The sequence below is a fragment of the Aotus nancymaae genome, unplaced genomic scaffold (assembly GCF_030222135.1).
Source record: "Aotus nancymaae isolate 86718 unplaced genomic scaffold, 86718_ANA_hifiasm-v0.15.2.pri h1tg000062l, whole genome shotgun sequence".
Lineage (NCBI taxonomy): Eukaryota > Metazoa > Chordata > Mammalia > Primates > Aotidae > Aotus > Aotus nancymaae.
In genome coordinates, this window is record NW_026988476.1 from 23,997,377 (window position 1) to 24,024,812 (window position 27,436).

Sequence of the window (27,436 nt, forward strand, 5' to 3'; positions counted from 1 at the left end):
TGTGGGTTTTATCATGCCTTGGTGGTCTAATGTTAGTTGAACTTTTCATACTGTAGCTGTATCCCCCAGAGAGAGCTTTCCAAGAACACAGGTTACTAGAGTCCTTGTGACCTAGCCTCAGAAGCCACACAATGTTACTTCAACCATATTTTATTGGTTAAACAAAAACCTGCCTAGATTTAACATAGCAAGGGTCTACGCAAGGACGTGAATATCAAGAGGCATGGTTCATTGGCGGACCACTGCTGAAGACTAGCTATCATAAAGAGAGGTGTGGCTTAGGCAAAATGAAATTGCATTCTACTATGGAAATATCTAAAGTCACCCCACAGAACTCAGCCCAAACCAGGTAAAGGTCCTTCCCCAAAACAATTCCAAAGCCATAAGCCTGCTAATTCTCTAGGTCACTTAATGCTGGCAGTGGTGAGAAATGCTGGCAGAGCCATTCTATCCATAAGGTATGACTCTCTGATCGGTAGGGCTAGTCAACCTAGGGGTCCCTTTTGTTAGAGAGTAAGGACTTCCACCACTGGGAGTCAGAGTATTTGTTTAGTTTCTCCAGAAGCACCAAAACACAGCTGAATGCACAATTCCACTGTGTTCAGCACACCAGGAATGTCCCCATGTAATATGGACTAGTGGCAGCCCTGGCTAAAAGCTACTAAGTGCTTGTTTGGGACAAGGTGCTAGACCAGTCTCTACAAGTGCATGTAACTTATTTTGTTTTTGTAAGAATCCTATGAAGCAACTGTTATCCCTGATTACATATGAGAAAACTGAGGCACAGAAACTAAACAATTTCCACTGGCACATATATAAGTGGTAGCCCTGGGATTCAAACCCAGATAGTCCAATGCCAGAGCCCATCCTCTCAATCACTGCATTGCCCTGCCTTGAGCAAGTCACATGACTTCTCTGGGATGCAGTTTCCTCATCTGTAAAAGAAAGCTAATACTCTTTCCCTCAGGGGCTTGGGCTAAGAAGTGAGTGTCTTAGACCAGGTGCGGTGGCTCAAGCCTGTAATCCCAGCACTTTGAGAGACCTAGGTGGGAGGATCACTTGAGGTCAGGAGTTTGAGACCAGCATGACCAACATGGTGAAATCCCATCTCGACTTAAAATACAAAAAAAAAAACAACTAGCCGGGTGTGATGGCAGACACCTGTAATCCCAGCTACTTGAGAGGCTAAGATATGAGAATTGCTTGAAACTGGGAAGCAGAGGTTGAAGCGAGACGAGACCGCAACACTGCGCTCCAGCCTGGGTAAAGCGTCAGACTTGGTCTCAAAAAAAAAAAAAAAAAAAGTGACTGCCTGATGTTGCCTCTTAAAAGCTATGTAACCTTGCACAAATTGCTTAACCTGAGTCTTGGTTTTCTCATTTAATAAATGAGTGTGTTCTTATGAGGAGTCCATGGCACAATGCATATAAAGTGCAGTGTCTGGCTTAAGGAGCCTGATAAGTAGTATTAATTGGTATAATATTATTATTCCTTATATTGTAACATAATTTTGAGGTTCTTAACTTAAGCCTAATATTCTCACAAATCTCCTGCTGAAATTGCTGTTATTTTGGCTGATTTTTACTGTTTCTTTACTTTTCCACCCTGGAAGCAGCTGCACATTTGGACAGAGGAACATAAAAAGTATTGGTCCATAATCAGGTTGCCACCACAGATGTCCCTGCCTCAACTGAGGACAGAAGACAGCAGTCAATATTCACAGAGGACTGCAGATGTTCTTCTTTAACTTGGATCAGAGGAGCCATTCTAGATACAGGGAGGGTATTGCAGACTCTTCTATTCAGAATACAATATTGCAGAATATGCATGTATCCATTCAATACTTATTCAATACCACTCTGTGCTGAGCTGCCTTGGAAATACAAAGATGAATTGCACATAATATCTGTCCTCTTGGACCTCGAAATGTAGACAAGGAGACAAAACAAACTAACCATAGTACAGTGTCAGCAGTTCTATATACAGCAAAATACAAACAGTGGTTGATTTCAGAAGGAAAATTTTTGTAAGAGTGGTTTAAAAGGAGTCAAGGAAGGCTTCTTGGAGAAAGCAGTATTTTATCAGGAATTTTTTAAAATGAAAGAACTTCAATAAGCAGGGATGGAGTAGGGCAAAGATCATCCAAGGTGGAGGAAATGATGGGAAGGCAGGTGCGGATAAAGTAAGTGAGCTGCCTGATTAGCGTGGGAGGGGTGGCAGGTGCTGCCAACTGGCAAGCCCACCTCTATCCACAACTTCACCTCCCCCAGGCACCTTCCACCCTATGACACCCTTCTGGTCATTGAGTCATAAGCAGAAGATTGCTGGGTTAGGATTGTGGGAAAGTATTTACTTTATCCTTAAAAATAGGACAGGCGCAATTAGTGTGAACTTTCCTTAAACTGTTACTCTTTGCTGTCTCTCTTTTCTTCTGCTTGAATTGTGGATGAGATTCCTGGAGGTGCCTCTTGAGGTCCTGAGGTGATAAGCAGAAGAATAGAAGCTATATGATGGGACGGTGAACAGAGAGATGGAAGGAGCGTTTCTCCATCATTGAGTACCCACACTAGCCCTGCAGCAAACGTAATTTCTTATTATGTGAGAAAAAAATAGTTCACTATTTGTTTAAACCAGCATACACTAGATGTTCTGTTACCTACAGGCAAGGGCATTCCTGATTGACATAGGGAACAATACTGACCCATGGGATATAAAGTCAAAAAAATGAGTGGGATCTATATTATGAAGAGCAATAAAGTCCATGTACAGAATGTTTCTTATTTAGTAGGCAATAGGCAATTGATACAACAGTGAAAGTTTGTGAGTATCAATAATATTAAAGCTGTTCTTTAGGAAGATTTATCCAGCAACAAAAGGGAAAGTGCTTGGAGTCAAAGAAATTGTGTAAGAAACAATTCTTGTGGTTGCTGTATAAAGAGGGCCTCCCCTGGCATAACCTCTATCACAAATATATCTATTATATTACACATATAGATGTATGTATAATTTGATATATACAATGGACACTTTCTCAATTTATGTAAAGTATACTTACATAGAACTTTGCTGTATTATTAATTTGTAACACACGGTCTAAATAAAATAGTATATTGTTCTGTAATGGCACCTTCAAAACAAGCGTTAAACTCCTTTTGCAACCGAACTGTGATTCCTTCCCTCAGTTCTTTCCTATTTAAAAATCGAAGAGCCACCACCTATAATAGGAGAGTAGCAATAGACAATAAAGAGAGGGAGGAAGGGAGGAAGGTGAGAAACATTTCACAGAAAGAACTCACAGGCCTTGGCAACTGTTTAAATGTGGCAGGACCAAGGAGCAGAACAAATGAGGGATGACTCCAGTATAAGGCCTATGTTGCTGGAAGTTTCAGGAGAGAATGAGAAGCGTGCAGGAGTGGGCTTGGATACAGAGTGGTGGGAGAAAGTGAGTTCCCCAGGCCATTGACTGTCAGTAATGAACACTTGAAGAATCGTCCACATCATGTGGATCCCTTCTAGGGTGACCGTCTGGTGTGGTAGCTTAGTGTGGGGATACAAATAGCAGTAAGATACCTTTGAGGATCTCACAGTTCATCCATTTTACAAACACTATTAAGTATCTACTACTAACCAGGCTTTGTGTAAATCAATACAAATGCCATATGGTTAAGTCCCAGTCTGCATGGTATTTGACAAAAGAGAAAGACAGATAAACTAACAATGGCAAAGCAACACACGACATAGGTATGCTAGAAAAATACTGGGACTAAGTATAGAGTTGGAGGGCTGTCTGGGAAGGCTTCACAGTGGAGAGGACCCCTCTGAGCATTAAGTAAACAAAAACATTCCAGAAAGGAGAGACAGCATATGACAAAAGTATCATCACACCTAGAGTATTCTGCCATCATGTGTCTGTGGTGGGGGGGAGGGGCGTATGTAATCAAGTGGGTGAATAAAGCCCCAAATATAAGCTGCAATTTACTTGCACCATTTACTTAACCTCTTTGAGCCTCCCTTTGCTTTTCTGTAAAATGGGAATTATCTCATGGGATTGTTATGAGGATTAAATGAGATAATGACTGCTTTATACAACACCAAGCGCAATAAATGCTCAATAAATGTTAGCTCTTTTTATCCAGTAGGTCACAAGCCAGGATTAGTTTGGCATTTCAGAAAGACTACAGTCATGTGCATGAGTAGACTGCATGAGGCTTGAAGCCCAACTGGAAGCAAACTGCAATAGTCCAGGCCAGAGACAATGGAGGCCAGAGACAATGGAGGCTAGAGACAATGGAGGCCAGAGACAATGGAGGCCAGAGACAATGGAGGCTACAGACAATGAAGGCCAGAGACAATGGAGGCCAGAGACAATGGAGGCCAGAGACAATGGAGGCCAGAGACAATGGAGGCCAGAGCAGACACCAGTGGTCGGCAGCCCTGGAGGAAAATTGGAGCATTGATCTTTAGTCAGTCTTAACAGCATTTCTTTAAAAAATGAAGAAAAACTCTTAAATTAAGCTAGCATAGTAAATTGTAAATTCAAACGTTGCAAAACCATAACACTGATAAACTATTAGTAGGCTGGGAAAATTAAAATTAAAATTTTAATTTTAAAACTTGTTAAAGAATTTACAAAATTAGCCCTGAAGATGCTGGCATTTCCATTAATTCTGGAGGGTAAGGTAGCTTCACTCAGTGCAATATGTCTTCTACTGTTTCATCAGATTTCATTATGCCATGGCCATTTTTCAGGAAGGCTGGGCATTTAATTACATATAACAAATGTTTATTGAGTATTTGCTGCGTGCAAAACATTAGTAAAGGTGTCATAATCTTAGGAACAAGATTCAAGTTTATTCTAAAAGGTTATTCTTGTGCTTCTTTTTGGGGAAAAAAAATGATGTATATTCTTTTTAAAAAATTTAAAGATGCAAAAGCAATTGAATTTATAAATGACTCTAAAAATTCAAACAGTGATTCTTTTTAAAACACCCAAAACAAAGCCAACCCAAAACTCAAACCTCACTCACAGAATTTATACAGGTCTCAGACAACCCCACATGGTTGTGTGGTGCTCTCTGAGGCGGTCAACAGGAGAGATAAAGACAAACTCAGCTGTGTGTCTACCTCAGGATGGTGCGTTCTCAGGAACACAGTGGATCCGAATGTTCACCAGGGTTCCCCACAGCTCACTTAATCTGATGGTGGGTGGTACATGAGGTAAAGTCACCATATAAGCCATGACTGCCTTTTATTCACCATCCACCATGTATCCCAAAACTTATCATTAAGCTTTACAGTACCCTGATATATAGGAATTACCATACTCATTTAACAGAGATTAAGGATGAGTAGCAAAACTGGGATTAAACTTGAGTTTGGCGGCTCCGTAACTGAAGTCCTTTCCACTTTGCCAGTGGCTTCTTAAACTACCTGATGACTGATCTGACTCTTCAAATAAACATATTGTTCAATTTGCCTTCTGGATTTTTGTTTCTTCACTTTTCTGAATTATAAAAACAATAATACTCTTTGCAGAAAATTTGAAGAAAATAGAACCATATAAGCATTATATCCCTAATTTTGATAATCATTTCTAGGTTAGATTGCCAAACTGAAACGTCACTGTCCTTATTTAAAAAGCAATGTTTTTTCTTAAGAGTTGAATTTAAAAGAATGCAATGGTGCAGTCTGTTTCACCAATTTTTAGGTATACAGAAGGAATAAATTAGCTCTGTGGGGAAAAGAGGGTTGCCTTTTTTTCTAAGTGGAGGTGAGAAGAGGGGGACACCTACCCAGCCTCTCGTACATGGCAAGAAGTATGTCCTTCAATAGTCTCAGAGTACAGGCTCATACGTCTCAAGGACTGGTGTGTTACATGCAAGTTTCAACAAGCAAATCACAATCTACTGCCACAGTACTGGCCTCTTTTTCCTAAATCAGGGGATTTTACACAATAACCTTAATTTCTCACTTCCCTTGTAAAATCGGACAACCAAGTAATATTGGGGTTGAATCCTTAGGTGGCCATAACCAGCTGGAGTAGTGGACCCTTGAGACATGGTGGCCACTGCTCCTGTGCTCCATCTTGCCCTGGGATGCTGAGGCCTCAGGTCAGTCAATGTTTTCCATTTAGCACTATTTTATTTCTTACAAAAACATTTCTCTGTGCTCGCATCTCTATCTAAGGTGGGGGTACATTTGTACGGCAGTACATTTCTAGAAACATCCTCCTACTTCACGCATTAGAAGTCTGCATGTTCCTAGTACACATCTATGTTTGCTGCTTTCCACGGTCTTCCCAGGATTTTTGCTTTTCTCAAACGGTCAAGCTGCAAGGACTGATGCCATGTTGTCATGCCACCCTTTGATCTTCATTTCCTCATCTGTAAAACGAAGCAGTTGGTCTCATCTCTTCAGCTCAGATGTTCTGTGACTTCTTATCTCTAAAGAGCTTCCTTAGTCCAGGCAGCACCAGTCTCCTTCCTCTGGCCTCTTTTTCATAAAAGCTTCCCAGAGCTCAGTAGACACTTCAGTACTAAGACAAGTGATACCAACTGAAGAAGGAGAAAGAGCATGCAGGATAGAAGTGAGAAGAGAAAAAAGTGACCCAAGGAGAAATGTAGCCCAGCGGTAAGCAGAGGGGTGCAGATGGGAAACAGAGACACAAAGTTCACATTTAAAACACCTGAGAATGAAACAGCCATGATCAAAATCTTTTTATACTTTAAACAAAATTATATTAAAATGTTTGGCTGGGCGTAGTGGCCCATGCTGGTTGTCCCAGCTACTCCAGAGGCTGAGGTGGGAGGATCACTTGGGCCCAGGAATTCAAGGCTGCAGTGAGCTATGATTATACCACTACACTCCAGCCTGTGCAACAGAGCAAGACTCTGTCTCAAAGAAAAATAAAAACGAAAAACACCAAAATAAAATAAAATTTAAACGCAATAAGTATTTATTATAGAAAATTGAAAAACTATGAAAATTTTAGAAGTAAAGAAAAAATTAACTATAATCATATCACTTAAGGTCAAGGACTGCTTAACTTTAGGTAGACTGCCCTTCCTAACCTTTCTTTATTTTTTTCCTTCTTTTCATAATTAATATTACATACAAACCTCATTTAATTTGAAAACAAAAAAAAAATCATGAAGTAAAAGAACTGTCTCACTAAAGTTAAAACAGCATATACTGGTACACTTTTGCTTTTTAACTTGATAGATTTGTTTTTTTAATCAAGGCAGTGCTTCCAGCAGTTTGTGGAAAAACAAAAAAAGTTGAACAAAATCTTTTATTTTCCATTATCTTTTTAATTTACCAGTTTAGTTTAGGGTGTTTTTCAAATCATATAATAAATATAAAATATTGGTTTTAAAATAAAAGGGTTTAAAATAAGACCAATTTGCAAAGTTTTAATAAAGGAACAACTGCATTCTGACTTTCAAGTCTTATGAGTATTTTTCTACAATCGTTTTTCCTTTTTTTAAAGAAAAGGCTTTCCTTTGGAAGGGGCTGGGGTGTCATTTCAGAGGCCAATGATTTCTTATTTCTATTATTTGATTTCAATCAAGGGCCACAAAACTGTTGGCCAAAAAATTCCCCTTAAAACTGATGATTCTACCAGTTTTTTTTGACATAGCCTAGAGACACGTACAATTCAGTTTTAGATAACCTCTTTTGGATGCACAAAGGAAAGGTAAGAAGATGTGATTAAAAATGTTTGTAAAAGTGAAAGAATAACCCCATTGCTCACAGCAGTGGGGAAACAGCATATCTGTAACTTGTTTTTTGCCATTAAGTAGACCCAGAGAATGAATGCACCAGGTACAAAGCCCAGGAAAGAGGAGAGCTGCCTCTGTAGAAGCAAGGGCACTTGTTTGCAGTTCAGCTTACCTGATATGCAGATCGCCAATCTTATCAGAATTGAACCAACTGATTTATTCTTTTTCTGCTTTGTTGATACCCAAGCTGGCCTTAAAATTTTTTTTTTTTAAACTGAGAATGTCTGAAGCCTGAGGCATGCTTCTGGGTGTTCTTAGGACTTAAATGCCATTGCTTAAAGAGTTAAAGATCTCTGAGGCTACAGTAAAAGAATGATAAGGTAAATCACTCACCCACGGGAGATGCTCCCCATGTCCTTTACCAAAACAAGGTCTGAGAAACATGGAAGGCATTCAACAGTTTAGAGAAACTCTACCGTGCAAAGCCAAACATTAGTATTAGATTTTTAAGGTTAAAGAAAATTCTCATTGTAATAATTTATCTTTGAGAACAAGAGTTTATTTTTCACTTATCAAGAGCTTAACATTTCCCTCTTAGGAAAAATGCTTTGAGGGATACACTGTACTCAGGAAAACACTCACCAACAACATATTTTTGCTTATCAGTTTAAGCGGGAAAAACTACTCTTAGAGATTAAAAAACAAACAAACAAACAAACTCATTTCCAGTGTTAGGGGAATCCCATTGGAACTGGCTGTCCACAGAGGTGGAGAATTTGGCCTTGTTTACAGCTCTAGTAATTGCTTTAGTCCTCAGAGGAGAGTTGTCCCAGAGAGGTATTTTTAAATAAAAATAAAAAGACTCTCCACAATATTCATTCTGCTTTGAGGAGAAACTCAATTCTATCCTTCAGTTGAAGCCACTTCAAGCTTAGTATTTGGAAACTCAGAGTAGCAAAACTGGAGATGAGGCGATTCAGTTGAGTCCTACCGAGGACAAGTTTACAATTTTGTATCTGTTATATTTATCAGAAAAAAGGAAGAGGAGGAGGAAGAAGGAGAAGAAATAAAAGAAGGAATAGACTTTTAGTAAATGTGGGCAAAAAGGAAGATACACTTAAAACACCTGTATCCTAATAAAGTAAAAATTTAGCTCTTCAAGTCCTAAATTCTACTTTCCTACCAAAGTCTCAAATTATAAGCAGATTGACTGAAGGTTAGGAAGTTGGTGTTTTGGTAGAACTCGATCTCTAAAAAAAGATGGTTACTTTACTCGGAATTCTGTCTTAGAACTAAGCATGCTGAATCCTTTTAGATTTTATGGTGCTTACTCTAATTTTAAATGAAAAACTTTTTTCTAGTGAAGCTGACTGTGTATGATTGAAATGTTGGTGGAAGGCAAAAGCCCTCTGCAAAAACATTTGAAAATGAAACACTCTCAGTGCATAATCCCTTGGTCTGCAGTGCAAGGTTTTCAAGTAAGTGAAAAGAAGAAAAATGCACATAAGACTGCCTACCAGAAAAGGATATGTGCATAGGAATCTCCCGGCTGCAAAGTGCTGACATTTGACACCACTTTGAACCCTGAATGCAGCTGGCTGTTGGACTCTGAATTGTTTCCCACCTTGTTCGTGGCCTCTGATTTATCCATCCGGCCAAGTGCCCCGTGCCTTACCAGCCTCTCCCACTGCAGAGACAGCAAGCAGGGCAGAGGCTAAGGCGGCATCCTCATCAGGGTTCAGTCAGTGTTCAGTAACAGCTATCAGAAGGCCGTTCATCAATGACTTCCAAAGAGGTCACCTGTGGAGTCAGTGGAGATTTTGAAATGTGTTGGTATATAACTGGCTTCTCTGAGTTTGTAAACAGCCGTAATGAATTAAATCCCAGCCACAGTGCTTTGGGAGAGTTCCTTTCGTGAGGGAATTGCACTAAAGATGTTGTTGTGGCTTCTGTGGTGCGGTAGCTATGGAAGCATCAGGGTGTGGTGAGAGATTAGGCTGCTGCAAAGCCATTGTATGTTGCCAGATAGAATTATCCTTTGATGTACACTGGGGTCTAAATTGTTTTCTTTCCTTTGATACATTTAAAATTAAGATTTCGTGTTAATCCCTAATTAATTCCAAGATCAAGCTTCTATTTTAGCTACTTGAATGAGTGATGTTGGAATGTTTTTAGGGAAGTGAAGCCATGAAAAATATTTTCCAATTACATTAAATACCTTGTGGGCATAGTTATTAGGCATTGCCATATTCAGTGTGGCCATTACATCAGAAGGGCATGATTTTAAATCAGAAATCATTTTAAGTCAGAAATGGAGTACTTATGACAACAGTCCTTTACATTTAAATGGTTTGAACAAAAAAGGAAAAGAGGGAGGCTAGAAACAGCTATGATAAAATGAAAGTTCACCTTTATAAGAAAATACAGAATCAGGAACTGTGAAATGTAAAATAATTAAATATAAAGTATGAAAATTCAGTAGGGAACAGGTAAGATATAACCACCAGCTGAAAAGGTGAAGATAGGAAGATCAAAGAAGGAAGCCTGCAGATGAGCAGAGCTTTTTCTACACTGCAATCTTCAAAGAAAATCAACCTGCACTCCACACTGGACTTCTTCCAGGCCCTGACAGAAGGTCAAGGACGGCTGACCTGGGCTGGATCCAGGCAAAACTGTGAACTTAGCTGGGATTTCATGAGTCACCCTTTTAGACCTCCCAGCAATCTCATGCCATGTATTTGCATCTGAGCCTCAGAAGGAAACAAAATTCTTTCTAGTTAGGAAATAAAAAAGCATAGTAGTGACCACCAAATGATGCCTGAGATTTTGCAACCACTTGTCACAGATATGTAGAACAGTCATGATTTAAAATATTCAGGCTGGGCATAAGGGCTCACAATTGTGATCTCAGCACTTTGGGAGGCCAAGGTGACTCACCTGAGGCCAAGAGTTTGAGACTGCAGTGAGACATGAGTCAGGTGCTGCACTTCAATTTAGGTGTTTCAAAAAATAAAATACTCAGACCTTTTTTTTTTTTTTTAAATGGATTCTCACTTTGTCACCCAGGCTAGAGTGGAGTGGTACCATCTTGGCTTACTGTAACCTCCGCCTCCTGGGTTCAAGAGATTCTCCTGCCTCAGTTTTCTGAGTAGCTGTGACTAAAGGTGTGTGCTATCACGCCACCTAATTTTTGTTATTTTTAGTAGAGACAGCGTTTCACCATATTAGCCAAGCTGGTCTTCAACTCCTGACCTCCTGATCTGCCTGCCTTGGCCTGCCAAAGTGCTGGGATTACAGGCATGAGCCACCGCACCGGCCCTCAGACCTTTTATCTTCATAAATATAGAAACACTTGCTAGCCTATGTTTGCAAAGGGTGGGGGCCAGGCTGAGGAGTTGTCACCACTCCTATAGGAACTAATCTAATTCAGCCCCTTACCTTGTCTCCAGAAAAGAATGAACTTGCATTTTTTGGTAATTATTTTCTGATTACTATCATTTGTCGGGTAAATTGGGTGGAAGCAGGTGATGTCCTGCTTCTCCCTCCCACCCCTAATTAGGGGCCTGAGTCCCATGTGATAACATCTTGAAGGGTGCTTTGCCATTATCAGTGGGTGGGTCACTGGAGTGGGGCAGGGGCACCTTCTACACTCAGCCAACAACCCCCGGGCTCATACATTTGCATCAGTTCTGACTGGGCTTGTACCTGCTCTACTGGTTGCTAAGTATTTTTAATATCACCTAATATAAAGATTTAATTTTATGAAACTCTGGTCACCTTGTGCAGACAGCTATGGTTCAGGGAAACACATGTTGGGTTTGGCATTATCAAGAGATTTGGGTGTCTCTCTGCCAAGATCAAATGCAATGCTATGTGTGAACACCTAGAACAAGGGGGTGAGCTGTTTGCTCATTTCAGGTACAACTATGCTTGCTGAGCCACCCTTAAATACAGCCCTTCTTAGGACATAGACATGGGAAGCATACCAGAGCCTCCCAGGGTAGGACCAACAGGCTGCAGCTAGACTTTTTTTTCTTTTTTCTTTTTTTGAGACAAGGTGTCACTCTGTTGCCCAGGCTGGAGTGAAGTGGTGCCATCTTAGCTTACTGCAGCTTCGCACTCCTGAACTCAACTAGTCATTCTGCCTCAGCCTCCTGAGTAGCTGGAACTACAGGCATGTGCCACCATGCCGAGATAATTTTTTTTTTTTTTTGAGACAGAGTTTCGCTCTTGTTACCCAGGCTGGAGTGCAATGGCGCGATCTCGGCTCACCGCAACCTCTGCCTCCGGGGTTCAGGCAATTCTCCTGCCTCAGCCTACCGAGTAGCTGGGATTACAGGCACGCGCCACCATGCCCAGCTAATTTTTTGTATTTTAGTAGAGACGGGGTTTCACCATGTTGACCAGGATGGTCTCGATCTCTTGACCTCGTGATCCACCCACCTCGGCCTCCCAAAGTGCTGGGATTACAGCCTTGAGCCACTGTGCCCGGCAATTTTTAAAAATTTTTAGTAGAGATGAGGTCTCGCTATTGTTAGGCATGTCACTCGAATAAAGAGACCACCAGGCAGGCTTTGTCTGGGCAACGAGGCCACTTATTTTACTTTTGGGCACAAGCAGGCCAAGTCCGAGAAAGGAGTTAGGCAAAGGGGGTAGGAAGGGGATTGGTAATACAGGTTGGGGGAAATGGTCAGCTAAAGGTGGTAATCTATCTTAGGGAGGGGAAGGGTGTCATGGGATGCATGGTCACAAGGGTAGGGGTCATTTATTACAAACAGGCATGACCATAAGGGTAGGGGTTATCAGTTGCAATTAGAGGAGAGGGTACGGCAAATTACGTAGTTACGGGGTGGGGTCTTGAGAAACCTAATGTCTAGGGGGAAATTTTCATAAGGCTGAGCAGGAACAATGGTTGAAGTTTGCAGGGGGAGAGCAATCAGTTGAGGCAGGAACCAGTTGTTTCACTTCTATTTGTGGTCATCCAGTCAGACTTTCTGGCTCCTGGAGACCATCAGGAGGTATTCGTGCAGGTCACCAAGGCTATAATGGCCAGGCTTAGACTTGGAGGCCTGACAGCTATGTTACCCAGACTGGTCTCAAACTCCTGGGCTCAAGCAATCCTCTTGTATCAGGTATGAGCCACCATGCCCAGCCTTTCAGCTAGATTTTTGTGTTGGAGTTACCAAAGCCACTGAAATCTCACCAGTCTCATTGATTCAATGGTACAATGTAGGCAGTAGACCTATTAGACCTCAAAAAGTACCCACACCAAGTCTTCTGGATTGCCTGTTATCTGCCAAATCCAGATTATCTTAGCCTCTGCCCCACATCTGCTGAGTCAGAATCTCTAAAGGTGTGGGGCCAGGAATTTTCATTTTAAATACTTCACAGGAGATCTTGACAGACAATGCAAAGGTGAGAACCAAAAGCTGAGGCACCAAACATGAAAACACTCAGTACTAGTAAATGTTTTATGAAAGACAGAAGCCAATTTCTGGATACCAACACTGTGGTTACTGCTCAAAAGCTCTATCAATGAAGTGACTGCCTATTAAAATAATGTGGGGGGTGTGTGTGTGCATATGAATGTATTTACACTACAGGACAAATAACACTCGTGGGTCAGAGTCTCTGTACTATGGCAGTACAACTAATTGTATCTGGTTTCCATGACTTTGCTCGGGCTTCCACAGAACAAAGTCAGACACACTCTTGTCAAATTTGATCCCTATGAATTTCATGAACTGGGGAATCACAGTAAAGTCTGTTGAACACTTGCTTTTAGCTCACACTAATTTGCACAAGTAAAGCTGCACAAGCTCTATTTTATAAAAAGCTTCTCAGAGATCTCTGAGCTTGACTCTCCTACTAAAATTGGGGGCCAGAATTCCTACAAGTTACAAGGCTGGCCAGTCAATATTTCCTAAAGGATTATTTGCACCCACCTCACCTCAACAGGCTCAAATAAGCTTTTGTTACCTTTCAGCCACAGCAGCTCAACAGTGTTGAGTGCCTTTCATTCAATTACATATAAGCAAGATAGTCCTGTTTCTGCATGACAAATGGCAGCAAACTCTCAGTTTTCTTCTTGCTCTTTCAGTCTTTTTTCCCTAGGTGGGCCCAGTCTTTGCATTTCAATTCAGTTCAGTTCAATTTAACAAACATTTACCATATTCAGTGCCAGCTAAGTTCCAGACACTATCCTAAGTGCTATTTGTTTTTCCAGGTCAGGATGAGGTAAGGGAGAGTGAATGGAGAAAGATGAAGGAGATCCTGTCTTGCCCTCAAAGAGTGGCCAACATGTTTCTATACAAATAACTATACTCAAAATGTAATGAATGTTAAACCAGTAATTTACCCAAAGTTTAGAAAGAGGGAAGGATTTTCTCTTGAAAGTTCAGGAAAGTGCACTTGATCAGGATCTTAAAGGAGGGTAAACACTTTCGCATCTCAGTTCTTTGGGCCTTGAACTACCTACCCCAAACATGTTTTAATTCTATAATAGTGTTGGACAAACAATCATAACTAAAATTTTTTGAACACTTATTCCTACATATATATGTATTATATGTAATGTATATAATGTACTCCTCACAATAGCCCTGTATAATAATAAACACTGTTATTATCCCCATTTCTCAGATGAGGAAATTGAGGCAGAGTGAGATTAAAGTAACAAACCCAAGGTCACACAGTTAGTAAGTGGTAGAACCAGTTTTTGATCCCAGGTTGTCTGAATCCAGAGCTGGAGGGCTTAAACACCATGTTGCAATGTACATACATTTTATATTTTATGCCATCAACAACCTGTCTTATATTTTTCTTTTTCTGACTACACAAATATCTTTTCTCTCCAAGTAAGCAGGTTAACATCCTTTCTTCCTCTTTCAATATTTCTACTGCTTGGTGAAAAGGATTACTACACATTTTTAAATGCTTCATTTTGCTTTTGGTATCAGTATTTTACAGGCAATTACAAAAAGCCCAGCTTGAAAACTACGTGGCTAAACTGAGCTTCTCCTCCATGCTGCTTGTGTTTGGTTCCAGAGGCCCACTGAGGAAGAGTCAAAAGAACAGGCTCACTGAAGATAGCAGGGCTACGGATGATTAAACCAGAGCTACACTAGTGAAGATATTATAAATCTGTGTTTCAGTGGTTCTACTTAAATATGATTGCTGCATCCACTCTCACTAAACCCTCCTTGGGCATTCCTAACAATGTAGATTTCTGCCCAAGGAAAGCAAAAGCTTCTCGGTCAGATCATTTTAGACCTTTTTGTTTTTAGATACCCAGATGCACAAAGTTAACAGCCACATTCTCAACACCCACAGTGGGAAGCAGCTTATCATGGGTATTGAGAATCTTCAGAATCAGACAAAACAGGAGTTAAATCCTGACACTGCTACCCACCTTCTCGTGCCTGCTTAATCTCTCTGTACCTCAGTTTACACTTTTGTGAAATGGGGATAAGAATATCTCCCCAATGGGTTTGTGTTTGTGTGTGTGTGTGTGTGTGTGTGTGAAGACTGAATAAAGTCATGTTTGTAAAATGCTTAGCAAAGTGTCTGCCTCATAGCAAACCATAGTTATAATTTTTACAATTTCAACATAATGGGGAAAGCGGTGAGGGATACTTTAAGGTTTGGAAGAAAGGGATCAAAAGCAAAGAGCTCAGAATTGAGTGCTCCACTCCAAACTGTCTCATATCATTTGTTAACCCACCTGGCCCAAGGAAGTGATTTACTGTGTTCATTAAAGAAGAACATTTAGAGGAAGAAAAGAAGGGCAGTTGTGCTGGAAACAATACCATAAGCGTCCTAAATGTCCTCCACGCACTACTCCCCCATCCCAGTGCCCCAACCCACACCCATAACTCCACCTTTGCCTGAATCTCATTCCACATCTCACAAGGGGCCTGAAGGCCTGGCTCCTGCTTCCATTTCAGTGCTAGGCTATGCCAACTTCCTCATGCCACATCAAGTCCCAGCTTCATATCCATGTGCTAAAATTTCCCTTGAGACTTCCTCTCTGACCCATGGATTATTGAGGAGCATGCTGTTTCATTTCCAAACATTCGGTGATTTTCCTGTTATCTTTCTATTTTATGTTTCTGTTTAATTTCACTACGGTCTAAAAACATATTCTATGTGTGATGTGGTTTGGCTGTGTCTCCACTCAAATCACATCTTGAATTGTAATTCCACAATTCCTATGTGTCCTGGGAGGAAGCTGGTGGGATGTGATTGAATTATGCGGGCGGGTCTTTCCTGTGCTGTGCTTGTGACAGTGAATGAGTCTCACGAGATATGATGGTTTTTAAAATGGGCATTTTCCTGCACAAACTCTCTCTTTGCCTGCTGCCATCCGTGTAAGATGTGACTTGCTCCTCTTTGCCTTCTGCCATGATTGTGAGGCCTCCCCAGCCATGTAGAACTATAAATCCATTAAACCTTTTGTTCCCCAGATAAAGGGTATCTTTATCAGCATTATGAAAAATGGACTAACACAATGTGATTTCTCTTCTTTTAATTTTGTTAAGGTTTACTTTATAGCTCAGAATATAGTTTATGTTAGTGAATGTTTCATGAGTGCTTGAGAAGAATATGTGTTCTACTGCCACTGGGTGGAGTGGTCTGTAAATTTCAATTAGGTCAAGTTACTGGGAAATGCTGTTTAGGTCATCATTTTTTTTGTAATTTTAAAATTAAAAAAATTTTTTTTGCGAGATGGAGTCTCACTCTGTCACCCAGGCTCGAGTGCAGTGGCGCGATCTCAGCTCACTGCAACCTCCGCCTCCCAGGTTCAAGCGATTCTCTTGCCTCAGACTCCTGAATAGCTGGGATTACAGGCACGTGCCACCGCATCCAGCTAATTTTTGTATTTTTAGTAGAGATGAGGTTTCAACATCTTGGCCAGGCTGGTCAAAAAAATTTTTTTAGAGAGGATGTCTCACTCTGTCACCCAGGCTGGACCGCAGTAGTGCCATCTTAGCTCACCGCAGCCTTGAACTTTTGGGCTCAAGTAATCCTCCCACCTCACCCTCCTAAATAGCTGGAACTATAGGCAGGCACCACCATGCCTGGCTCATCTATATTTTTCGTTATTTTCTGCCAACTTGTTTTATCAACTACTATGAGAGGAGTGTTAAAGCGTGCCATTATAATTGGAGTATCTGTCTGTTTCTTTATTTACTTCTGTCAGTTCTTTACTCATATGTCTTGAAGCTCTATTTTTAAATGCATACACACTTGGGATTGTTGTATGTTCTTGGAAAATTGACTCCTTTTTTATTACATAAGTTTCTCTTTATCCCTGATAATTTTTGTTATTCTGAAGTCTACTTCATCTGAAATTAGTGTATTTAACTCCAGCTTGTATTAAGTTCATGTTTTCATTTCGCATGTTTTTCCATCTTTTTGCTTTTTGATCTAAACCTTTAAATTTAAAGTGGGCTTGTTGTACACAGCATGCAGTTGGATCTTGCTATTTTATCCAAGCTAACAAATTCTGTCTTTTAAATGGTGTGTTTAGAACATTTACATTTAAAGTGATTATTGGTATCATTAGAATAAACTCTACCACCTTGCTAGTTGTTTTCTATTCATTGCACTTTTTTTTTTTTTTTTTTTTTTTTTTTTTTTTCCCTGAATCAGGATCTTGTTCTGTCATGACCAGGCTGGAGTGTAGTGTTTCACTGCAGCCTTGAACTCCTGGCCTCAAGCAATCCTCCTGACTTTGCACTTTTTTTTTTCCCCGAGTCAGGATCCTGCTCTGTCATGACCAGACTGGAGTGTAATGTTTCACTGCAGCCTTCAACTCCTGGCCTCAAGCAATCCTCCTGACTTAGCCTCCCAGTTCACTGGGATTACAGATATGAGCCACCATGCCTGGCTTTAGTTTCTATTTTCTTCTTTCTGTTTTCTCCAGATTTAATTGAGCATTTTCATAATTCCATTTTATCTTTTCCATTGACTTATTTATCTCTTTTAAATAAAAACATTTAAATGGTTAACTAGAGTTGTAATATACTTTTCAGTTATAAAAAGTTTGATTACTTTATATTTCCTAAAGACGGGTTGGGAGGGGACTGTGGTTTCATTACCTTCTGAGAAAAACTTTGAGATCTTTTGGATAAAATAGAATTTAAATAGAATGTTGAAGTATGGCACGGCATTTCCATTTTAACAGAATTTTAAAATAGCATTTCATTTGCAATCAATGAACTAACTCACACACATGTTTTTTCTACATGAGAAGATTATCTCTGGGTAAAAAAATACTGTTTTATATTTGTATGCAATAAAAATTATACAAAAAGGAAAATGTAATGAAATTTTATATTAATCTTTTTTCTGTTGCTATAACTGAATATCTGTAACTAGGTAATTTATACAGAAAAGAAATTTTTTCTTATACTTCTGCATACTGGAAAGTCCAAGGTCTAGGGGCTGCTTCTGGTGAGCTCGTTCTTGCTGGTGGGAACTCTCTGCAGAGTTCTGAGGCAACACAGGGCATCACATGGTGAGAAGCTCATAAGAGATGGCCAAACTGGGTTTTATAACAGAACCACTCTGATGATAACTAACCCATTCCCTCAATAATCCATTAATCTATTAATTGATTAGTCCATTCACAAGGGCAGAGCCCTCATGACATAATCATCTCCCAAAGGTCCCACCTCTGAACATTGCTATACTGGGGACCAAGTTTCAAACACGTGAACTTTTGAAGGACACATTGAAACCACAGCATGTTTTAAATTGTTCAACTTAATTATCCTAAAAACAAGTAGCCAGAAATTATACACTCTAGCTCATTAGAAAAATTCTAGAGAATTTTTCCCTTCTAGAGATGTAATTCTCATTTTTGTTCAGATTACGATTCCTTTGAGACTCTGATGAATTGTGCCCAAGAAAAACACACATACTCATCTGTATACCAAATTTTGCTTATAATTTCAAGGAAATTGCAGACTTCCTCAAGAGCCTCCAAATCCCTGGTTAGGGAACCCACCCTAAAATGAGTAATAAAGCTATCAATGATTATTGTGTTGTAACCATATATCTTGGCACGTAGATCATATAGCCGAAGTTCCAGGTTTGACCTGGACCTACCTTCCTGGGTAGGGCAATGGAAACCCTTGTCCTCCACTTCTTGTTTAAGAAGCCATTGGGGTAAGTCACAACCAAGGCCCAGTTCTGAGTTTTGTCACCCACTCAGTCCCTGTGCCCTAATGTGACAATACTGTAGCGTCCTTAATGGCCAAAGAAAGCTTAGATGGTGAGAGTCAGACTACTAGTAAATGGCCAGAATCCCTAGAACATGTTATCCCCTTTTATTCTAGAATGTAGAGTTCTTCCACATACACCACAAACAACTGCTTAATTTGTGACTACAGGAGTTGCAATTCTCTTCTCTGATAAAATAGACTTTAAAGCAACAAAGATCATAAGAGACAAAGAAGGACATTACATAATGGTAAAAGGATCAATGCAACAAGAAGAGCTAACTATCCTAAATATATACTCACCCAATACAGGAGCACCCAGATACATAAGGCAAGTTCTTAATGACTTACAAAGAGACTTAGACTCCCACACAATAATAGTGGGAGATTTTAACACCTCATTGTCAATATTAGATCAATGAGACAGAAAATTCACAAGCATATCCAGGATTTGAACTGATACCTGGATCAAGCAAAACTAATAGATATTTACAGAACTCTCCACCCCAAATCCACAGAATATACATTCTTCTCAGCACCACATCGCACCTACTCTAAAACTGACCACATAATTGGAAAGAAATCACTCCTCCGCAAATGCAAAAGATGGAAATCATAACAAACAGTCTCTCAGACCACAGTACAATCAAGTTAGAACTCAGAATTCAGAAACTAACTCAGAACCGCACGGCTTCATGGAAACTGAACAACTGGCTTTTGAATGTTGACAGGATAAACAATGAAATGAAGGAAGAAATAAAGATGTTCTTTGAAACCAACGAGAACGAAGACACAACATACCAGAATCTCTGCGACACATTTAAAGCAGTCTCTAGGGGAAAATATATAGCAGTAAGTGCCCTCATGAGAAGCAAGGAGAGATCTAAAATTGACACCCTATTGTCAAAATTGAAAGAACTAGAGGAGCAAGATCAAAAAAACTCAAAACCTAGCAGAAGACAAGAAATAACTAAGATCAGAGCAGAACTGAAGGAGATAGAGACACAAAAAACCCTTCAAAAAATCAATAAATCCAGGAGCTAGTTTTGCAAAAAGATCAACAAAATAGACAGACCACTAGCCAGATTAATAAAAAAGAAAAGAGAGAATAACCAAATAGATGCAATAAAAAACGATAAAGGGGATATCACCACAGATTCCACAGAAATTCAAACCATCATCAGAGATTATTACAAACAACTCTATGCACATAAACTAGTAAACCTGGAAGAAATGGATAAATTCCTGGACATGTGCATCCTCCCAAGCCTAAACCAGGAAGAAGTCAAAACCCTGAATAGACCAATAACAAGGTCTGAAGTTGAGGCAGCAATTAAGAGCCTACCACTCTTAATTGGTAATTATTATTATGATTTTTTTTGGGGTGCAAAAAAAGCCCAGGACCAGATGGGTTCACAGCTGAATTCTACCACACATACAAAGATGAGCTGGTACCATGTCTTCTGAAACTATTCCAAATAATCCAAAAAGAGGGAATCCTTCCCAAATCATTTTATGAGACCAACATCATCCTAATACTAAATCCAAATCCTGGCAGAGACTCAGCAAGAAAAGAAAACTTCAGGCCAATATTCATGATGAACATAGATGCAAAAATCTTCAATAAAATACTGGCAAGCCGATTGCAACAGCACATCAAAAAGCTTATCCACCATGATCAAGTAGGATTCATCCCCGGGATGCAAGGCTGGTTCAACATATGCAAGTCTATAAACATAATTCACCACATAAACAGAACCAAAGACAAAAACCACATGATTATCTCAATTGATGCAGAGAAGGCTTTGACAAAATTCAACAACCCATTATGCTAAAAATCCTCAATAAACTAGGTATTGACGGAATGTATCTCAAAATAATAAAAGCTATTTACTACAAACCAACAGCCAATATCATACTCAATGAGCAAAAATTGGAAGCATTCCCTTTGAAATCTGGCATTAGACAAGGATGCCCTCTCCCACCACTCCTATTCAATATAGTACTGGAAGTTCTAGCCAGAGCAATCAGGCAAGAAAAGGAAATAAAGGATATTCAAATAGGAGAGGAGGAAGTCAAATTGTCTCTATTTACAGACAACATGATTGTATATCTAGAAGACCCCATTGTCTCAGCCCAAAATCTCGGGAAACTGATAAGCAACTTCAGCAAAGTCTCAGGATACAAAATCAATGTGCAAAAATCACAAGCATTCCTATACACCAATAACAGACTTAAAGAGAGCCACATCAAGAACGAACTGCCATTCACAATTGCTACAAAGAGAATAAAATACCTAGGAATACAACTAACAAGGAATGTAAAGGACCTCTTCAAGGAGAACTACAAGCCACTGCTCAATGAAATAAGAGAGAACACAAACAAATGGAGAAACATTCCATGTTCATGGTTAGGAAGAATCAATATCGTGAAAATGGCCATACTGCCCAAAGTAATTTACAGATTCAATGCTATCCCCATCAAGATACCAATGACCTTCTTCACAGAACTGGAAAAAACCACCTTAAACTTCATATGGAACCAAAAGAGAGCCCACATAGCCAAGTCAATTCTTAGCAAAAAGAACAAAGCGAGAGGCATCACACCACCGGACTTCAAACTATACTACAAGGCTATAGTAATCAAAACAGCATGGTACTGGTACCAAAACAGAGATATAGACCAATGGAACAGAACAGAGGCCTCGGAGGCAACACCACACATCTACAACCATCTGATCTTTGACAAACCTGACAAAAACAAGCAATGGGGAAAGGAGTCCCTGTTTAATAAATGGTGTTGGGAAAACTGGCTAGCCATGTGCAGAAAGCAGAAACTGGACCCCTTCCTGACACCTTACACTAAAATTAACTCCAGATGGATTAAAGATTTAAACATAAGACCTAACACCAGAAAAACCCTAGATGAAAACCTAGGCAAAAGCATTCAGGACACAGGCGTAGGCAAGGACTTCATGACCAAAACACCAAAAACATTGGCAACAAAAGCCAAAATAGACAAATGGGACCTAATCAAACTCCACAGCTTCTGCATAGCAAAACAAACAGTCGTTAGAGTGAATCGGCAACCAACAGAATGGGAAAAAAATTTTGCAGTCTACCCATCTGACAAAGGGCTGATATCCAGAATCTACAAAGAACTAAAAGAGATTTACAAGAAAAAAACAAACAAACCCATTCAAAAGTGGGTGAAGGATATGAACAGATACTTTACAAAAGAAGACATACATGAGGCCAACAAACATATGAAAAAATGCTCATCATCACTGGTCATTAGAGAAATGCAAATCAAAACTACATTGAGATACCATCTCACGTCAGTTAGAATGGCGATCATTAAAAAATCTAGAGACAACAGATGCTGGAGAGGATGTGGAGAAATAGGAACACTTTTACACTGTTGGTGGGAGTGTAAATTAGTTCAACCATTTTGGAAGACAGCGATTCCTCAAGGACCTAGAAATAGAAATTCCATTTGACCCAGCAATCCCATTACTGGGTATATATCCAAAGGATTATAAATCGTTCTACTATAAGGACACATGCACACGAATGTTCAGTGCAGCATGGTTCACAATAGCAAAGACCTGGAACCAACCCAAATGCCCATCAATGATAGACTGGACAGGGAAATTGTGGCACACATACACCATGGAATATTATGCAGCCATCAAAAACGATGAGTTTGTGTCCTTTGTAGGGAAATGGATGAACCTGAAAACCATCATTCTCAGCAAACTGACACAAGAACAGAAAATCAAACACCGCATGTTCTCACTCATAGGCGGGTGTTGAACAATGAGAACACATGGACACAGGGAGGGGAGCATCACACACTGGGGTCTGTTGGGGGGAAACAGGGGAGGGATAGAGGGGGGTGGGCAGTTGGGGAGAGATAGCATGGGGAGATATGCCAGATATAGGTGATGGGGAGGAAGGCAGCAAATCACGCTGCCATGTGTGTACCTATGCAACAATCTTGCATGTTCTTCACATGTACCCCAAAACCTAAAATGCAATAAAAAAATAAATAAATGAAAATTAAAAAAAAATAAGTTGTGACTACAAACACCAAGACAGATTTGTTCATGAGCAAATTTTTAAACTAACATGAAAACTATTTTTAATACAATATAGATTTAAGCAATACCCGCTTGTATTTTTAAAAGAATAATTCTCCTGTTTATACTTTAAAAAGTCAGAGTCACAAAGTATTTTTTAATAGCGATGAATCCTAAACAAACTACTTCTTTCTTATTCTTCTGCCAGTTTTCAAAATCTCTCTCCAACTATGACACCCTCCTCGATCAATCAAATGAAAGTTATTTGATTCCTCTCTGTAAAATTTGTGATAATAAATAACACCATTGAGTTTATTCCTTTACGAATGCACTTTCCATTGTTATTAGTCCATTTTTTTAAAATATATCTGTTCCTTTTAAAGATTTAACTAACTACATATCTTCAAGATATGTATCTCATTTGCCGGAGTACAAATCCTTAAACAGCAGGAGTCCGTTCTCTTCCACCATGCTCTGATTTGAAGTAAGAATGAACTTCCCCTCAAAAGACTCACAGGCGTTCTTTGTGGCTTGTGTGCTATGAATGGCTCTCATCTGCCCTCTTTTCCATGCCTTGTGGCTAATGGACCTTCACAGGAAGAGAAGCCTGTTCCCCTTTGGCCTTCATGAATTCCATTTACCTCCCAATTGACAGAATGCCACATTGAAGTATTTTTAAATACTTTTAAATAGAGATTACAGATCAGATTTAAATTTTTATTACTATATCTACCTTCCAAATAGTAAAAATAATGGAGTATTTACATTAACCAAAATGAGTGAAACACTGTGGAAATAATCATTAAGGGGACTGCTAATCCATAGCCCAGAAACTCACTTTGGTATTTGAAAAATGGCCTTAGATTTAGTGTGGTCACTGCCAGGTTTCACCTGAGACTCACCAATGACTCATTATGTTTGTGTGTGTTTCTTCAGCAAATTTGGACAAAATGTACCATATACATAGTACCTTTCATCTTGCATACAAGTGCATGAAGATAAATGATATTTATGATTTTATTTTTTTAAGTTGTTTATTGTAAGATAATTTACAAAAATGGAGGAACAGTTTCTTTTGACAAAGAAAGCAGTAAACTAAAAACAAAATCAGCCAGCTGAATTTTCCTTCTTAACCTCTTGTCCAAGGATGGAAGTTGATTTTCATTAACCCAGAGCTGGAGCTCCAAAGATAATTTCAATCAACTCTTTTGTGATGACAGTTTGGCGGGTACAGTTGAATGTCAATATCAATTTGTCAATCATCTCAGAAACATTCTTGCTGGTGTTGTCCATGGCTGTCATCCTGCCATTCTGCTCACTAATGGTGGACTCCTTCAGAGAGTAGTAGATGATGTTGGCCAGATTATATTCTTGGTAATTTTGCAGCACATCAGCATCAATATCATCATAGATACTTATACTCTCAGCACTTGCAATGGTATTAAGGGAAAAGATGGGCTTTCCTTCTGTCTTATAGGAGATGACAGACCTGAATCGATTAAAGACGATGGTGCCTTCATCAAATTCATATCCAGAATTTAGTAATTCAAGGACAATAACTGATGTATCTCCAAAATTAGGGAGCTTTCTTCCCACTTCTTTGAAAGCTGCTAGAAACTAGTCAGAATGAGTCCTAGAAAGTATGCTCCTGATTTTGTCACCAATTCCAACAAGCATAACTTCTTTCCCAGCTGCTGTTAATGTAGCAACCTCGCTTTTCATCTGTTTAGCAATGGAGTTATAAATAGCACCACACAGTCCTTGATCTGATGACACACCAATAAGGAGGTGTTTCTTCTTGTCTTTAGGCACCTTGATATCAGCTTTTTCATACAGAGCCAAAGACCCCAGTCCATATATTTGAACTCTCTCTCAGCTCGGCTATATTTTGCTCGGCTACCATTTGCATAGACTTGGTAATTTTCTGGATGTTTGTGATGGACTTTAATCACCTGGTAATACCTTTCAAAGTTGCCATATTTCAAACTTGAATCCATTGTGGCTGCAAAGTCCAGGCTGACAGTCCAGTGACGCCCATGCTAGAGAACATGGTAGCCACAGCTCTGCTGAAGGTCGGTGGTATTTATGATTTTAAAAAATTATTTTCCAGCTGGGTGTGGTGGCTCATTTTTGTAATCCCAGCATTTTGGGAGGCTGAGGCAGGTGGATCACCTGAGGTCAGGAGTTCGAGATCAGCCTGGCCAACATGGAGAAACCCCATCTCTACTAAAAATACAAAATTAGCCGGGCGTGGTGGCTCATGCCTGTAATCCCAGCTACTCAGGAGGCTGAGACAGGAGAATTGCTTGAAACTGGGAGTTGGAGGTTGCAGTGAGCCAAGATCACGCCATTGCACTCCAGCCTGGACAACAAGAGTGACTAAGTCTTAAAAAAAATTATTTTCCAAATTTCCTAAATAAAAATGGTTAGAGACAACTACATTTTCCAGGATATACTGAAGGATCCCCAAAGGAAAACAAAGGCATCCACTTTTGTACATTCATATCTTTTCATTGCTCTTTGAAATAATCAGAATGTCAGGAAGTTGGCATTCCCAAGGGAATACTCTCAGGTAATCTAACCCAATAGTTTTAATTCCCCCTTATTCTTTGTAATAGCTTATACTCTATAAAAGATAAGCTTTTCTCTCACTATCAACATTTCTTTCCACTTGATAAACAATGATGCTTTTTAATGTGTTCTCCAAGAAATTTAAAATTAACCTAGATCACTTTCAGTGACTTCCTTATTTATACACCAACCTTCTTAACAATATCCTCAATAACATCATACAACAGAGCTCATCTATTCACCTCTGTCTTGAGTATCTTCTCTATGAACAGTAGTTCTTTTTCATTTGCTTGGTAACATTAGGAAGACTTGAGTTTTTTCTTGGTGATAAGAAAAAAAAATGCATTCCTGGTTTGATTCTATTATTCTGAATAAAATCAAAACTAGAAAGCAAACAAACATTTAAAAATTGGCATATGATTTTCTCTTTCCTGCATATGCTTTAGCTTTCACCCTAAAATGAAGTGTTGCATATGATTTCTGATATTCCAAGTTTTTCAAAATTATATGCTATGGTGTGATAGTAATAGCCTTTCTCAGTGGAGCACCTAATACATTGACTTTTGGGTAAAGCATGATACTCAGGAAAGGTTAGCCACATAACATTTAGCCAATGACATTAACTATTGACAATCATGCAGCGTTAGACACTGATATATTTAAGGCATAAGTGGCTGGGATGCCCACTGAAAGTCACTTGCTAACACTTCTGCCAACTACAGTAAGTTCAAAGAAAGCTATTCTTTTTTTTTTTTGAGACAGAGTCTTGCTCTGTTGCCTAGGCTGCAGTGCAGTGGCGTGATCTCGCCACACCACAACTTCTGCTTCCCAGGTTCAAGCAATTATCCTGCCTCAGCCTCCCCAGTAGCTGGGACTACAGGCACATGCCACCATGCTGGGCTAATTTTTGTATGTTGGCCAGGCTGGTTCACTATGTTGGTCAGGCTGGTCTCAAACTCCTGACCTCATGATCTGCCCGCCTTGGCCTCCCTAAGTGCTGGGATTACAGGCGTGGGCCACCACGCCCAGCCAAAAGCTATTCTTTTCTTAAAACACTACCACAAAGTCCCTCACTTTTTGAATATTCAAGATTCAGACCATAAGGGAAAACTGATAAGGGAAGAAAGGAGACAGACATAGCTAGGGAGACAGAAAATGAAGAAGGAGCAGGATCAAGTTTCTTGGTTGAGGTGAAAGATCCTTTGTAGATGAGTAAAGGAAAAGGCTGGAAAGAAAATTTAACCATTTTCCACCCTCTTACAATTTGGGCTGGGGAGACGAAAGGTTGTTCATCATCTTGATTTGTACAAGATCCTTATAAATTAACAAAGTCTGCTATAGAAAAGTTTTAAATTTTTGTTATCAAATTTATCTATCATTTCTTTCTAATGGCTTCCAGGCTTGCATCCTATTTAGAAAGGCTGGGCTCATTTCATTAATTCCACCATTATAAATAAATCTACCCATATTTTATTCTAGTAGTCTTATTGTTTGATTTTAAAATATTTTAATATTTGCTCCATTTTGAGTTTATTTTATGAAAGTTGTAAAGTATGGTAAGCATCTTTCTTGATGTAATTTTATTTCAATGCAAATGTCATGCAATGTACCCTTGGATCAATCAACTGATCTTTGGCTATTTACTAAAGACCTATTACATGCCAGGCCAACGAGGGATCCAAAAGAAATATAAGACGTAGCAATTGATCTCAAAGAACTTACCCTGTAGTAGGAGGAAACGACTAACACCCTGAGACAATTCCAGAACCAGACAGTGTATAATTAAGTACTAAATACTGTGGTACTGCCTAAAATTGCTGTGAGAGCTCAGAGGA

The 27,436-nt window shown here is 39.5% G+C and overlaps 1 protein-coding gene and 1 pseudogene across 1 annotated transcript in view; both read right to left on the reverse strand.

Annotated features, from left to right (window-relative positions):
* BMP4 (bone morphogenetic protein 4) overlaps positions 1-27,436 on the reverse strand; it is a 121,867-nt gene that overhangs the window by 21,644 nt on the left and 72,787 nt on the right. The gene's annotated exons all lie outside the window — the stretch shown is intronic.
* On the reverse strand, positions 24,195-25,080 carry LOC105716411 (ATP synthase subunit gamma, mitochondrial-like; annotated as a pseudogene).